The sequence below is a fragment of the Leptodactylus fuscus genome, chromosome 3, assembly GCF_031893055.1.
Source record: "Leptodactylus fuscus isolate aLepFus1 chromosome 3, aLepFus1.hap2, whole genome shotgun sequence".
Taxonomy (NCBI): Eukaryota; Metazoa; Chordata; class Amphibia; order Anura; family Leptodactylidae; genus Leptodactylus; species Leptodactylus fuscus.
This window is the reverse complement of record NC_134267.1, coordinates 113,322,932-113,336,967: the sequence shown is the minus strand read 5'-3', so window position 1 is coordinate 113,336,967 and position 14,036 is coordinate 113,322,932. Positions and strand designations below refer to the sequence as shown.

At 42.0% G+C, this 14,036-nt stretch overlaps 1 protein-coding gene across 1 annotated transcript in view; it reads right to left on the bottom strand.

Annotated features, from left to right (window-relative positions):
• ASCC3 (activating signal cointegrator 1 complex subunit 3) overlaps positions 1-14,036 on the bottom strand; it is a 454,027-nt gene that overhangs the window by 54,401 nt on the left and 385,590 nt on the right. The gene's annotated exons all lie outside the window — the stretch shown is intronic.

Below are 14,036 nucleotides of genomic sequence, written 5' to 3'. Positions count from 1 at the left end.
CCAACAACAGCGTGTGCCAACCTTGTGAAGACTTACAGAAAACGTTTGACCTCTGTCATTGCCAACAAAGGATATATAACAAAGTATTGAGATGAAATTTTGTTACTGACCAAATACTTATTTTCCACCATAATTTGCAAATAAATTCTTACAAAATCAGACAATGTGATTTTCTGGATTTGTTTTCTCATTTTGTCTCTCATAGTTGAGGTCTACCTATGATGTAAATTATAGACGCCTCTCATCTTTTTAAGTGGTGGAACTTGCACTATTGGTGACTGACTAAATACTTTTTTGCCCCACTGTATGTTCTAGTCACAAATGATTGGGTCCCCCCACTTCTATAAAAACAGCTTAGACTACATACACACTGTCGTCTTTTCTGTCGTTCTGACCTGGCAAGCGACCAGAACAATGGAAAAAGGCTTTTCTCTTCAGATATATATATCTATATATATATCTATATATATATATATATATATATATATATATATATATATATATATATATATATTATATATATAACATAGACCACTAAATCAGATATTGGGATTCAAAAGAAGGGACATATCTATTTACTTTTCACAATGAAGTGAATGGGAAAAAAAAGGAAAGTCTTCATTTACATTAGTTATAGAAATAAGAAACAATTTTTCTGGTCCTCTAATAATCAGAAAGAAGAAGATGTAGTGTGAAGGTAGCCTGAATGGAAATGCTAGGAAACTAGCCTTAGCAAGTGAAATTAGATTGTGAACCCCATCTCAGCCACATACTGGTTTGAAGGACATTTCTGAATGATGTAGCCACGTTGAAAGTCCTAAAGAGAACTTGTCACTATGGCAACAGTATGAAACCTTAAGTACAAGACTGAGTGTACAGCCAGAGTGTGTTCCAATTCTTCATTCTCATGTTCAGTTCCGATACTTATAGAACAAGATCTATACAATATCGTAAAAGGACAAAGCATAAAAACACCCTTGAGCTATACACTTGGCTGTGACATCTAATAGAGTAATATTAGTGACTGTAACTGAATCCAATAAACAGCCCACAACATGCCAAATAGGTGGTAGAGAGGATGAGAAAGGACTTGCTGGTTCCTTGGAGTTACACATTGTCTCAGGTGGGAGTAGAATCTGTTTAGATGGTGGTGTGGTGGCAGCTGGGCTATTGAAGGTTGTAGGCTTTCCTGAAGAGGTGAGTCTCCAGGGTTCTCTTGAAGGTTGTGATTGTGGGCGACAGTCTTTTGTATGAAGATATTCAGTTCTAGACTATAGGGGAAAAGTCTTTGAGGCAGTTGTGTGAAGAATGTATAGTGATATACAGAACTATAGCTCTATAAACCAGTACATTGTGTGTATTTTTTAAACATGCAGTCATGGCCGTGTTGGCGCCTCTGACATTTTCCCGGAAAATGAAGTATTTCTCCCAGACAATTATTACAACTACACATTTTGTTATTCACATGTTAAATTCCTTTGTGTGTATTGGAAAAAACCAAAAAAAACCAAAACAGAGTAAAGGCAAATTGGACATAATTTCACACAAAACTCCAATATGGGCTGGGTAAAATCGTTGGCACCTTTTCAAAATTGTGGGTAAATAACTTTGTTTCCATGATGTGATTCTCATTCAAACTCATTTGTGGCAAGTAACAGGTGTGGGCAATCACACTTGAAACCATATAAAAAGCAGAGAAGTTGACTCATCTTTGCATTGTGTGTTTGTATGCGCCAGACTAAGCATGCAGAACAGAAAGAGGAAAAGAGAACTGACTGAGGACTTGAGAACTAACATTGTGGAAAAATATTAACAATCTCAAGGTTACAATCCATTTCCAGAGATCTTGATGTTCCTTTGTCCATGGTGCACAACATAAACAAGAAATTTACAACCCATGGTACTGTAGCTAATCTCTCTGGACAAGGACAGAAGAGAAAAAAGATTAAAGATGGTGGCTCAGTGGTCAGCCTTGCCTAACCTTCCTTTAATTTATTTTGGATGTTAGAAGGTTTTGAAGCGCAACAGCGATTTTCCAAATTTACAAGAACATTTCCCAAACTCATTTTTTAGGGACCACTTCAGTTCTGAAAGGGATTATAAAGGCCTATATATTAGAAACCTCCATAAATCACCACATTTTTTAAAACTGCACCCCTCAAATAATTCAAAACAGCATTTGGGATGTTTGTTAACCTTTTAGACATTTCACAGTAATTAAAAGAATATGGAGGTGAAATTTAGACATTTGATTTCTATCCAATAATACATTCATTTAGTCCCTAAAATTAACACATTCACAAAGGGTTAAAGGAGAAAATGCATCTCACAGTTTGTTGTCCAATTTCTCCGGAGCACAGAAATACCCCACGTGAATATAAACTGATTTTTGGGCACATAGCAGTGCATGGAAGGGAAGGAGCGACACTGTATGTTTGAAAAACAGAATTTGCTGGAATAGTTTTCAGGCGCAATGCTTCATTTCGAGAGCCCCTAGAGTACCAAAGCAATGGAAACCCCCAAAAAGTGACCCCATTTTGGAAACAACACCCTTCACAGAATTCATCAAGGGGTATAGTGAGCATTTTGACAACAGCCGTTTCACAGATTTTCTTAACATTGGGATGTGTAAGTGAAAAATTACTGAAATGTCACTCTATCCCCAAAGTTTTCATTTTCACAAGGGGGTAAAAGAGAAAAAGTCCCCCACAGTTTGTTAAACAATTTCTTTTGAACACGGCAATACCCCAATCTGCTGTATGAGTACATGGTTGGGCTCAAAATGGAAATAGCGCTATTTGGCTTTTGAAGGGTATATTGGTGCCCAATGTCATTTTGGTGCCCAATACATTGTACACACTTTGTGGCATCAGAGACATACACTTATAAAACTATTAAGTGGGCTATCCTAGGGACAAAAAAGTTATATATGTGGCTGTACACTGTTGCTTGGGCACACAACAGGACTGAGAAGGGAAGGAGTTCTGCGCTTTTTAGCTTTTGGAGTACAGATTTAGAGGGACTTTCTGGACACCATGTTGTTTCTGCAGATCCCTGGAAGTGCCAGTAAATTGGACTGCTCGAAGAAGTGACCCCATTTTTTAGGGGCAATTTTAGGGTCTCTGAAAATATGACATGGTGTCCAAAATCCAACAAATCTAAATCTCTGTTCCAAAAGCCACATAGCACTTCTTCACATTTGCGCCCTGTTGTGCACCCAAATGGCAGTTTACGCCCACATGTATGATGTCACTGGTGTACCAAGAATAACGTACTTAATGTCATATGTGGGTATAAACGGCTGTTTGGGCACAGCCAGGCATAGAAGGGAAGGAGCCCTAGAGCCAAAAATGTAAGCCTAAAAGATAAGGGTCTAAGTCATACAATATGTTTTAATCCAATATATGCTTAGTTTTTGGACCAAAGGGATCTTAGGATGAGATCGAAGCTTGAAAGGTTTTCCCATCAGTATTCAGAAGCTTGGTTAGTTTTTCTGCCGGTGTCCCATTAGTCAGCTCACATTTCCCATTTGGTGGCTATTTGGGTTTATTGCATAGTATATAAAGTTTACGAATACAAAGGAAATGTTTATTATCAGATGACAAACCCAACAGAAAACCTGATTGTAAACTTGCATAGGCATCTGCCAGGCTTCTAGTAAGACTTGCCCCCTAGTGGATATTGCAAGTTATTAAAGATAAGACTTGAAATATGCCAGCATGATAATACAAATATACATCTGTAACACAGCTGGAATAGCCATTGAACAATTTCTGTTGTGTCTACAATAACACATTTTCATGTAGTTCTATGGAAAACCACAGACGCTTTATATTGTATTATCACAATGACTAGCAGCAACGAAAAAAGCTAGATATACTGTAAATAAATCCATAAGGTTTTTTTTATAACTATTTTTATTGCGGTTTACGTGTAGAAAATAAACATATGGATAGGCACAGGTACAACAGAGTCAAACAAATTCCAGGAGTAATATAGGAGACAGGAGTTGAGGCACAACAGAAATAGATGAATACAATGAGATGAATGACATAACTTCATTATGCCATTCTGGCCAGGGGAAGAAAAACAAATGTGGTATAATGAAAACCCTTAGAACCGACCACCCAAATTTGCACAGAAAAATGGTCTTTAATGGGGGTGATCTTCTAGTAAAGTATACAGAACGCGGGTTGAAGTTTTTAATAGAGTCAGCAATCAGGTATAGCCCCCCCATCTCCAAATAATAATGAAAGAGCAAAAATCAATTTTATTCTTCAGCATATTACACAGAACCAGATATCATATCATTATATACACACGCAACCAGGCTCAGACTGGGACTACTAGAAAAGCCATGGTAGTGTACACAAGTCACTAACCCAATCTTGGTTCCCATCTTGACTTTTATTGTGTTCCTAATCGCCAGCATGACTCCCCTTCCTATTTCTGGTCCCCAGCAAGGAATCTTTTTCAATTGTGGTCCTCAGGATGGTTCGTCTCTCATTCCTATTTTCACTGATGGGCAAATAGTGCCCTTCAGTGAAAATAGTTTGATAAAATAGGATATTACATCATTCTTTCAGTGAATAATATTATTCCCTCTCATAACTAGACTTCTGCACACCATCCCTATAATTTTGATCTTTAGCATGGCCCCCTCCTTGCCCCTTTCCTTTCTGATCCGTAACATGGCTACACCTTTGATTCTTAACCTTAAACATGGCTCCCCTTTTCATATTCTCCCTTCACTGCTTACCTTGATAATAGCAGCTGACATTTCATACGCCAAAATCTGAACTTTAAAGCCCACTTCATGTCTATTTTGGTCATACAGTGAAGAAAATAATTATTTGATCCCTTGCTGATTTTGTAAGCTTGCCCACTGACAAAGACATGAACAGTCTATAATTTTAAGGGTAGATTAATTTAACAGTGAGAAACATTGTGTAAATTGCATAAATGTATTTGCATTTTGCATAGAGAAATAAGTATTTGATCCCTCTGGCAAACAAGACTTAATACTTAGTGGCAAAACCCTTGTTGGCAAGCACAGCAGCCAGACGATTTTTGTAGTTGATGATGAGATTTTGCGCACATATCGAGGAGTTTTGGTCCACTCCTCCTTGCAGATCATCTCTAAATCATTAATCTGCGTCTTCTTCCGGCGCTGACTTCAAACTTCTACGCATGTGCAGTCGGCTTTGCCCGAGGCCTGACGGCAGAGCCGACTGCGCATGTGTAGAAGTTTGAAGCCAGCGCCGGAAGAAGACATGGAGAGCGGTCGTTCCAGACGAAGATGGAGGCGGCACTGGCGATTTTACTAGCAGCATTGGGGATGTCCCCAGTGCTGTTTGAGTGCTGGGGACCGCCCCCAGCGCTGCGAGAGAACTCATTTGCATACCGAGGAAAACCAGGATTTCTACCGAACGGTGGCGCGGAGAAGACATCTAAAGGTAAGAGAAGAATAGCCTTAAGGCTATTCCTACATGTTAGCGAGAAAAAATAGCAATTTAATGATAGAATCCCTTTAAAGACCCATCATCCACTGTAAGGGTGCATGCACACTACGTAACGCCGGGCGTGTATGAGAGCCGTACACGCCGGCGTTACAGCAGGGCTGCCGAACACTTCCCATTCACTTCAATGGGAGCGCTCGTAACAGCGGCGTTTACGAGCGCTCCCATTGAAGTGAATGGGAAGTGTTCGGCAGCCCTGCTGTAACGCCGGCGTGTACGGCTCTCATACACGCCCGGCGTTACGTAGTGTGCATGCACCCTAATAGTATGGAGGATTTCAGGAAGGGGTTAAAATAAAGTCTTGTATAACCCTTGCCAGAAGCCGCAGTTACAGTGGGGCAAAAAAGTATTTAGTCAGTCACCAATAGTGCAAGTTCCACCACTTAAAAAGATGAGAGGCGTCTGTAATTTACATCATAGGTAGACCTCAACTATGAGAGGCAAAATGAGAAAACAAATCCAGAAAATCACATTGTCTGATTTTGTAAGAATTTATTTGCAAATTATGGTGGAAAATAAGTATTTGGTTAGTAACAAAATTTCATCTCAATACTTTGTTATATATCCTTTGTTGGCAATGACAGAGGTCAAACGTTTTCTCTAAGTCTTCACAAGGTTGGCACACACTGTTGTTGGTATGTTGGCCCATTCCTCCATGCAGATCTCCTCTAGAGCAGTGATGTTTTGAGGCTGTCGCTTGGCAACACGGACTTTCAACTCCCTCCAAAGGTTTTCTATAGGGTTGAGATCTGGAGACTGGCTAGGCCACTCCAGGACCTTGAAATGCTTCTTACAAAGCCACTCCGTTGCCCTGGCGGTGTGCTTTGGATCATTGTCATATTGAAAGACCCAGCCACGTTTCATCTTCAATGCCCTTGCTGATGGAAGGAGGTTTGCACTCAAAATCTCACGATACATGGCCCCATTCATTCTTTCATGTACCCGGATCAGTCGTCCTGGCCCCTTTGCAGAGAAACAGCCCCAAAGCATGATGTTTCCACCCCCATGCTTTACAGTAGGTATGGTGTTTGATGGATGCAACTCAGTATTCTTTTTCCTCCAAACATGAAAAGTTGTGTTTCTACCAAACAGTTCCAGTTTGGTTTCATCAGACCATAGGACATTCTCCCAATACTCTTCTGGATCATCCAAATGCTCTCTAGCAAACTTCAGACGGGCCCGGACATGTACTGGCTTAAGCAGTGGGACACGTCTGGCACTGCAGGATCTGAGTCCCTGGCAGCGTAGTGTGTTACTGATGGTAGGCTTTGTTACATTGGTCCCAGCTCTCTGCAGTTCATTCACTAGGTTCCCCCGCGTGGTTCTGGGATTTTTGCTCACCGTTCTTGTGATCATTTTGACCCCACGGGGTGAGATTTTGCGTGGAGCCCCAGATCGAGGGAGATTATCAGTGGTCTTGTATGTCTTCCATTTTCTAATTATTGCTCCCACAGTTGATTTCTTCAATCCAAGCTGGTTGCCTATTGCAGATTCAGTCTTCCCAGCCTGGTGCAGGGCTACAATTTTGTTTCTGGTGTCCTTTGACAGCTCTTTGGTCTTCACCATAGTGGAGTTTGGAGTCTGACTGTTTGAGGGTGTGCACAGGTGTCTTTTTATACTGATAACAAGTTTAAACAGGTGCCATTACTACAGGTAATGAGTGGAGGAAAGAGGAGACTCTTAAAGAAGAAGTTACAGGTCTGTGAGAGCCAGAAATCTTGATTGTTTGTAGGTGACCAAATACTTATTTTCCACCATAATTTGCAAATAAATTATTACAAAATCAGACAATGTGATTTTCTGGATTTGTTTTCTCATTTTGTCTCTCATAGTTGAGGTCTACCTATGATGTAAATTACAGGCGCCTCTCATCTTTTTAAGTGGTGGAACTTGCACTATTGGTGACTGACTAAATACTTTTTTGCCCCACTGTAAATGAGATCACAGATACAGAGGACTTACTGTACAGGATCTATCGAGGATACAGAGTGTCATTACTGTAAATATTCCTGATGGGAGAGTTTTATTGGCACATTCTGGAGTTTTCAAAAGGATGCACACATCCAATGAAGGGACAGCTCCAATTCAGAGAATCAGGTCAGATGATTTTTCATTTATTAGTTTTTTTGGTACTATTCCGTTATCGGGCCAGCAGAGCTTACCAGCACCAGCATTGGGACAGCAGCAGTCAGCATTTCAGCATCGGGAATGACATCTGAGGACTGACTGCTGGACCGATGCTTGTGCCCAGCTCTCCTTCCATCTGCCCTGTACCCCTCTCTGGCCCGCCCCAAGGACTGACTGCTGGCCCGATGCTGGCGCCCTGTCTCTAGTAACCAGTACATCAATGCCCCCATCCATCCTCCCAGTGCTGCCCCCCAGCTCTTCTTACATCTGCCCCGTACCCCCTCTCCCTGCCACTCGACTAGGCCTCACCTCGGCGCTCTCATTCTGGCCATTAGCGTTCAGGAGGAAAGAAAGACGCTCGCACTGGAAGCCATGGCCGGCACAGAGAACGGAGACCGGAAGGAAAAAAATAGCACACACCGGGGCTCAATAAAGGGTCCTGAAAGTGGCGGCGGAGATTCAGGGATGCGCTGACCATAGTAACGGCGGGGAGCTATGGTGACCCAGAGGGACAAACTTCCTGCAGCGTCCCGGCGACTAGTAATGTCGGTCAAGCCTAGTCACGTGGCGGGGAGAGGGGCAGATGGAAGGAGAGCTGGGCCAGAGAGGGGTACGGGCAGATGGAAGGAGAGCTGGGCACAAGCATCGGGCCAGCAGTCAGTCCTCAGATGTCATTCCCAATGCTGAAATGCTGACTGCTGCTGTCCCGATGCTGGTGCTGATAAGCTCTGCTGGCCCGATAACGGAATAGTACCGTTTTTTTATCAAGCAAAATGATATATAGATAATTAGATATACGATGATCATATTGATAGGATATTAGATGAATATATAGAAATGAGAGAGGAACAGATTGACAGATAGGATATTAGGTAGATATAGGTCTCTCAAAGTTTTTCCTGTCATGGCATGGACATCTGCACAAGGATAAGGCACTTGCATTTGCTTCATCCTGTGCCTCCATCTTACAAGCATTTCTCTGCACCCCTCCTAGTGGTGGAGACTGCACTGAAACTGTTCAGAGCAGGGGAACACATGTTTGCATTGGGAGTTGTTCTTCACAAAAGAGTGCAATGCCTTGGAATCAGGGGAAGAGTTTCTGTGGCCCTTTAACAGAAATCGGTATCTAGACGATGCCTGGAGGACTGGGGCAGCTTTTTCCTCTTCAGGTCAGCATTTTTATTTTTTTTTTACCTCAGTGCAAACATAGGGCTTCTATTGTGGTGTGATGAGGAGCTGCCTGGAAATATTGGCATCTCCATAGTCATGGCTCTAGTCTTTCAGGCCAAAGAGGCTGAAAATCAGACATTTCTGGCTCTAAAATTCCTTGTGTGGCTGGGAGCAATTCCTCACTCTGCTGCACAAAAATAAAAAAAAGGGGGGAAATTGTGGCAGCAGATTCACTGAGAAAGATGCATATCTCCTTTCTATCCAACGCAACCAAAACTGGTGGAAGCCCCTATTTCCTGATAAGTGTTGGAGCCCCAGGGGCACACGCCTTGGCTCTAAACTTCCTTGTGCAACTGGGAGCAATTTTGGCAATGTTTCAATAAATCCATAATATTTAAATCTTACTACACTATAAAACTCACTAACTTACTCTACAATGACCTCCTCTTGGATCACTGCCTTTCAGATAATCTAGGCTTTGTTTGTTCTTTGTTTATGGACAACATAATCATCTGGAAACAGCCTTATTTTAAGTTCATACAACTCCTTGAACAGGGTGGTTTGTAATGAAGCCTGGTGGTGAAACTCAAGGGGGCAGTCACACTGCCTATGATTAGCCATACATATCTGACAACAATTGGCCACAGATTAGCCAATCATAACATAAACTTTATTTTCTGACAACCTAAAATATAAAACATTTCAGATGTTTTATGGCGGACAAAAGTCTTCCATCAGCCATCCAATCCACTGTATTTGTATAACTGATTATAAGTCAATTGTGTACCTGAGGTGTAACCACATCTGCCTGTCACAGCCCACATCTGCTTCTCTTTGGTATGTTCCATTGGTGGAGATGGACAGAAACGACAAAGCGAAACAGGAGCTCCAACAGTTGAGTGCAGCAAAAAGCTCATTTGCATATGGAACAGAAGTTGAATTTTTCGATAGCAAGATTGTACTTTGAAGCAGCTCAAGTATGTGAGAAACAGCCCCGCCAACAACATAAGTGTTTTAACGGTATGTTCACATGACAAAAACTTTTTCCGCCATGTGACTTTTCAGCGTGGCTAGCCACAACGGGATGCCAATGCAGTGCATGAATGAATGCGCCTAATTGTGAATGAGTCTTGCGCTGCGGACGCTGTGGCTGAGTCAGCCGCGGAATCCATGAAAAGACAGGGCATGTCGCTTTTTTTTCCCGCTAGCTGAAAAAAGTCACTAGCGGGGAAAAAAAAGCGCGAGTGGCTCCCATTAAAGTGAATAGGAGCCTTTATTGAAGGCGGATTTTGACGCGGATCCCAGGTCAAAGTCCGCCTACAAAAAACTTAGTGAACAGACCCTAAAAGTGGGTTTGGTGGTGGTATACTTCTTTTAATTTAAAAAGGTTGCTTGATATTAGAAATACATAGATACTATGCCACACCTATCCATGAGTTGGGCCTAGTATTGTACTGAAGCCAGAAGGACTGAGCTGCATACCACAAATAAGCTGTGCACTGGTGTGCCTCTGTCCGCATTTAAAGAGGACCTTTCGCCACCTCTACCAACTCCAGTTCTTAGCATCTGTTGGTAGGTGCCACTCTACTTATTCCAACAAAGCACATACCGTGTTTCCCTGAAATTAAGACAGTGTATTATATTAAATTTTGGTCCAAAAGACTCGCTATGCCTTATTTTCAGGGGATGTCTTATGTGCTTGCTGCGTAAAACCTATATGAAGAAAAACATTGCAGCCAGCTGAACTCTGTGTGTGGTGCTCAGTTTGCAAAGGAAAGCCGGCTGCTGCCGCTGCTGTGATACCGTACGTTGTATCCACTGTTCCTGCTGCTGTAGGGTTAACTGGGAGAGTGGACCCCCCACCGCATACGATGCTTAGTGTTTGCACATCGGGCATCTCCCAGCTCATCCTGCAGCAGCAGGAATAGTGGATACAACAGCAGTGGATACAACAGCGGCGTCATCAGCCGGCATACCTGTGCACACGGAACATTGTGCACAGTGTTCAGCCTTCTGCAATGTTTTTCTTCATACAATGTATACGCAGAAAGATTTTTATTATTGGGGATGTCTTATTTTCGGGGGGTGCCTTATATTAGGTAATTCAACAAAACCTTTGCTACGTCTTACTTTCGGGGGATGACTTTTCGGGCAAACAGGGTACCAGCATTCATTTCACAGTTTGCGTTCACTGTTTCCCATGTTTCAAATTATAGGTCATGCTCTATTTTGGATCATTTTCACGAATCCTTCCATACACTTAAATGTATGAAGGATCAGTGGAAACAGGCGCCAAATGGCCGTTTCACCACCGTTTTCACACTTGGTCATCTGAATGTAGGCTTAGGCTCTGCTGAGAATTTAATGTTCTACTATTACCAAAGGAGGTCTCCACCAACACCACTTTCATGTTTCACAGTGAAAATAGCATTAAAGAGGACCTTTCACCACCTCTGCAAAGTCCAGCTCTTTGCTTCATTTAATAGTTGTCACACCACTGACTATGGCACCCCACCTTTCCTGAGGAATATGTACTGTAAGTTTTGGTACCTTATGCTATTTAGGCTCATCAGTGTCAGGCAGAAACAGAAAAGGGGGTGTAATTCTGAGTTTGAATCAGAGGTGGACAGTGTTACAGCTCAGAATCCAAGGGACACATTGATGATTTTCGTGTGCTGCCTGTGCTTCCATATACCCATTAATATCCTACCATTAAAGGGGTTGTCTCATCACAAGGATCCTATCTATACTGCTTGTATAGATAGGATCCTTTTCCTAAATACATTGCTTCAGCAAAACTGCTTTGTTTGTCCACTATAAGATAAGATAATCCTTTAATAGTCCCACATTGGGGAAATTTCAGCATGTTACAGCAGCATAGTAATACAGGTACATGATAATACACAGTAATATATTACAGACGCAGGCACACATAAGCTTTATTCAATTCTTTGTGGCCACAGCCCTGACTTAGCTGCTCATGAGTCAAGTGATGTATCTGCTTCTCTCAGGGGGGAGGGAGGAGGGGCTAAGTGCAGGGAGCGAGCCTGTGTATCTAGCTATTCCTGTGTCTGCACCACGTGACCTAGCTTCCTGCTATCAGATAGGGGAGAGGAGCTGCTTTCATTTCTTCTGTTCTCCCAGTTATCAGGCTAGCTAATTCAATTGTGTTCATTATGGCAGAGACAGGCAGTCTCTGTATGTAACACAGAATGGAGTTGCTGCTGCCTGTACTTCATAGTCCAATATGGGTGGGCGGAGCTACATGCAAATTTGGGGGCGGAGCTAAACGGCAGGTTGCATGTGAAACCCGCCCACCAAATGATGCAAGAAACCAGGAAGAAAGAAGATTTTACAGCAGTAAAGACTGATGAGTATGTGAGGAGGGAATACCCCTTTAATACACAGGGACCATTATAATGTAATGGGAGAGTGTGCTAGCCGTGAAAGCAGTGTGCTAGCACACTGACAATGCGTAGAGTTGTGTGCAAGGAGCCTAAAGAGTCCTTATTTTTCCATATTCTGGTGACATTTTAGGGTCTTTGTATCTTTCTACAGAGTTATGGCCTAACTTAATGACTTAACTAACAATGATTATCCTGGAACTACTAATATGGAAATTTGAAGGAATGCTGTTATATTATTGCATATACAGGATTATGATAAATATTAGTGCACTGTATGTGTTTTTATCAGTCAGGTGTTTGTGTGGTACTTGATCAGTAAATATCCCCTTGACAATTTCACTTATCAGTCATTAGCACATTTACCCTATGCTGTGTTATTCCCGCTTGCCAAAACTGTTAAATGCCTCCATACGTGAAAGGAACACATTAACACCAGACAGATGTAATGGTATTGGATGACAATGGAGGTGTAGAGCGATTGGCTTAATTAGAAAGCTCATTAATTTGCAAAAAGAAAGAAAAATCTTCAAAATGCTATGGTTTTTCCTTTTATTGAAGAACAGGCCTTCAGAAGCCTTCAATTTACACCTTTAATAAGGACACCTAGAAAAGTAACTTAATTACCAATTATCTCTACATTCATATGCAAGTTAAAATACATGATATTGTAAAAGGCGCAGTTCTAAAGGCTCTTACCTTACATGTCGTAAGCAATGTTATACCATCCAAATTGTATATTATATTAAATAATATAGATTATGTATATATATATATATATATATATATATATATATATATATATATTATATATAATATATATATTTTATATGTATATATATATATATATATATATATATATATACTTACACACACAAACAGACTACGGGTTTGCTGGCTTTATATAGATAAAACTTAGATAAGTGTATTTTTTTGGCATGTAATATTGTAAACCTATCCATCGGAAACTATTACATTTCTTCCAACTAAAGCTCACTCATTTTTCTTTTGTAAAAAAAAAGTTATGAGAAAAACAGCTTTAAAGGGGTTGTCCCACGTTGCATACTCAGCAGTCTTCGTTGCTATAAAATCTTTTGTCTTCTGGCTTTGTGCATCATTGGTGGGCGGGGTCACATATGCAAAGCCAAGCGGCGAGATGCCACTGGCCCTGCGTGCGCGCTCTTAGACCAGTCTAGCCTTCACAATGCGAACATAGACCCGACATCCGCCTCTCTCTATTACAGCGCATGCCGGGTCTGTATTCGTATTGTGAAGACTAGACTGGTCTATGAGCGCGCACGCAGGGCCAGCGGCATCTCACCGCTTGGCTTTGCATATGTGAATACAGACCCGGCATCCGCTGTAATAGAGAGGCGGATGCCGGGGAGTGTAGACGCCGGCACAGATGCACAGACGCCAGCACAGATGCACAGATGCCAGCAACATCGCTATGCTTCTGCCCTGCATGAAGCCAGCAGCGGCAGAAGCGATGCTGTTATTCCGCTCCCCCCCGGAATAGCAGCATCGCTCCTGCGGCTGCTGGCTTCATGCAGGGCAGAAGCATATGAAGCGTCCGTATTGGCGGCCCCTTCCCCCCAAAGGGTAAACTACTACCCCCCCCCCCCCCTCCAGGCTCTCTCCCGTGCACATAGCCCCTCCTCCCTCCCCCCTCAGAGCAGCAGATACATCACTTGACTTATGACCAGATAAGTCAAGGGATGTGTCCCAAAAAAATGAATAAAGTAATATAGTGGACAAACAAAGCAGTTTTGCTGAAGCAGTGTATTTAGGAAAAGTCTTACATTCACATTAACAA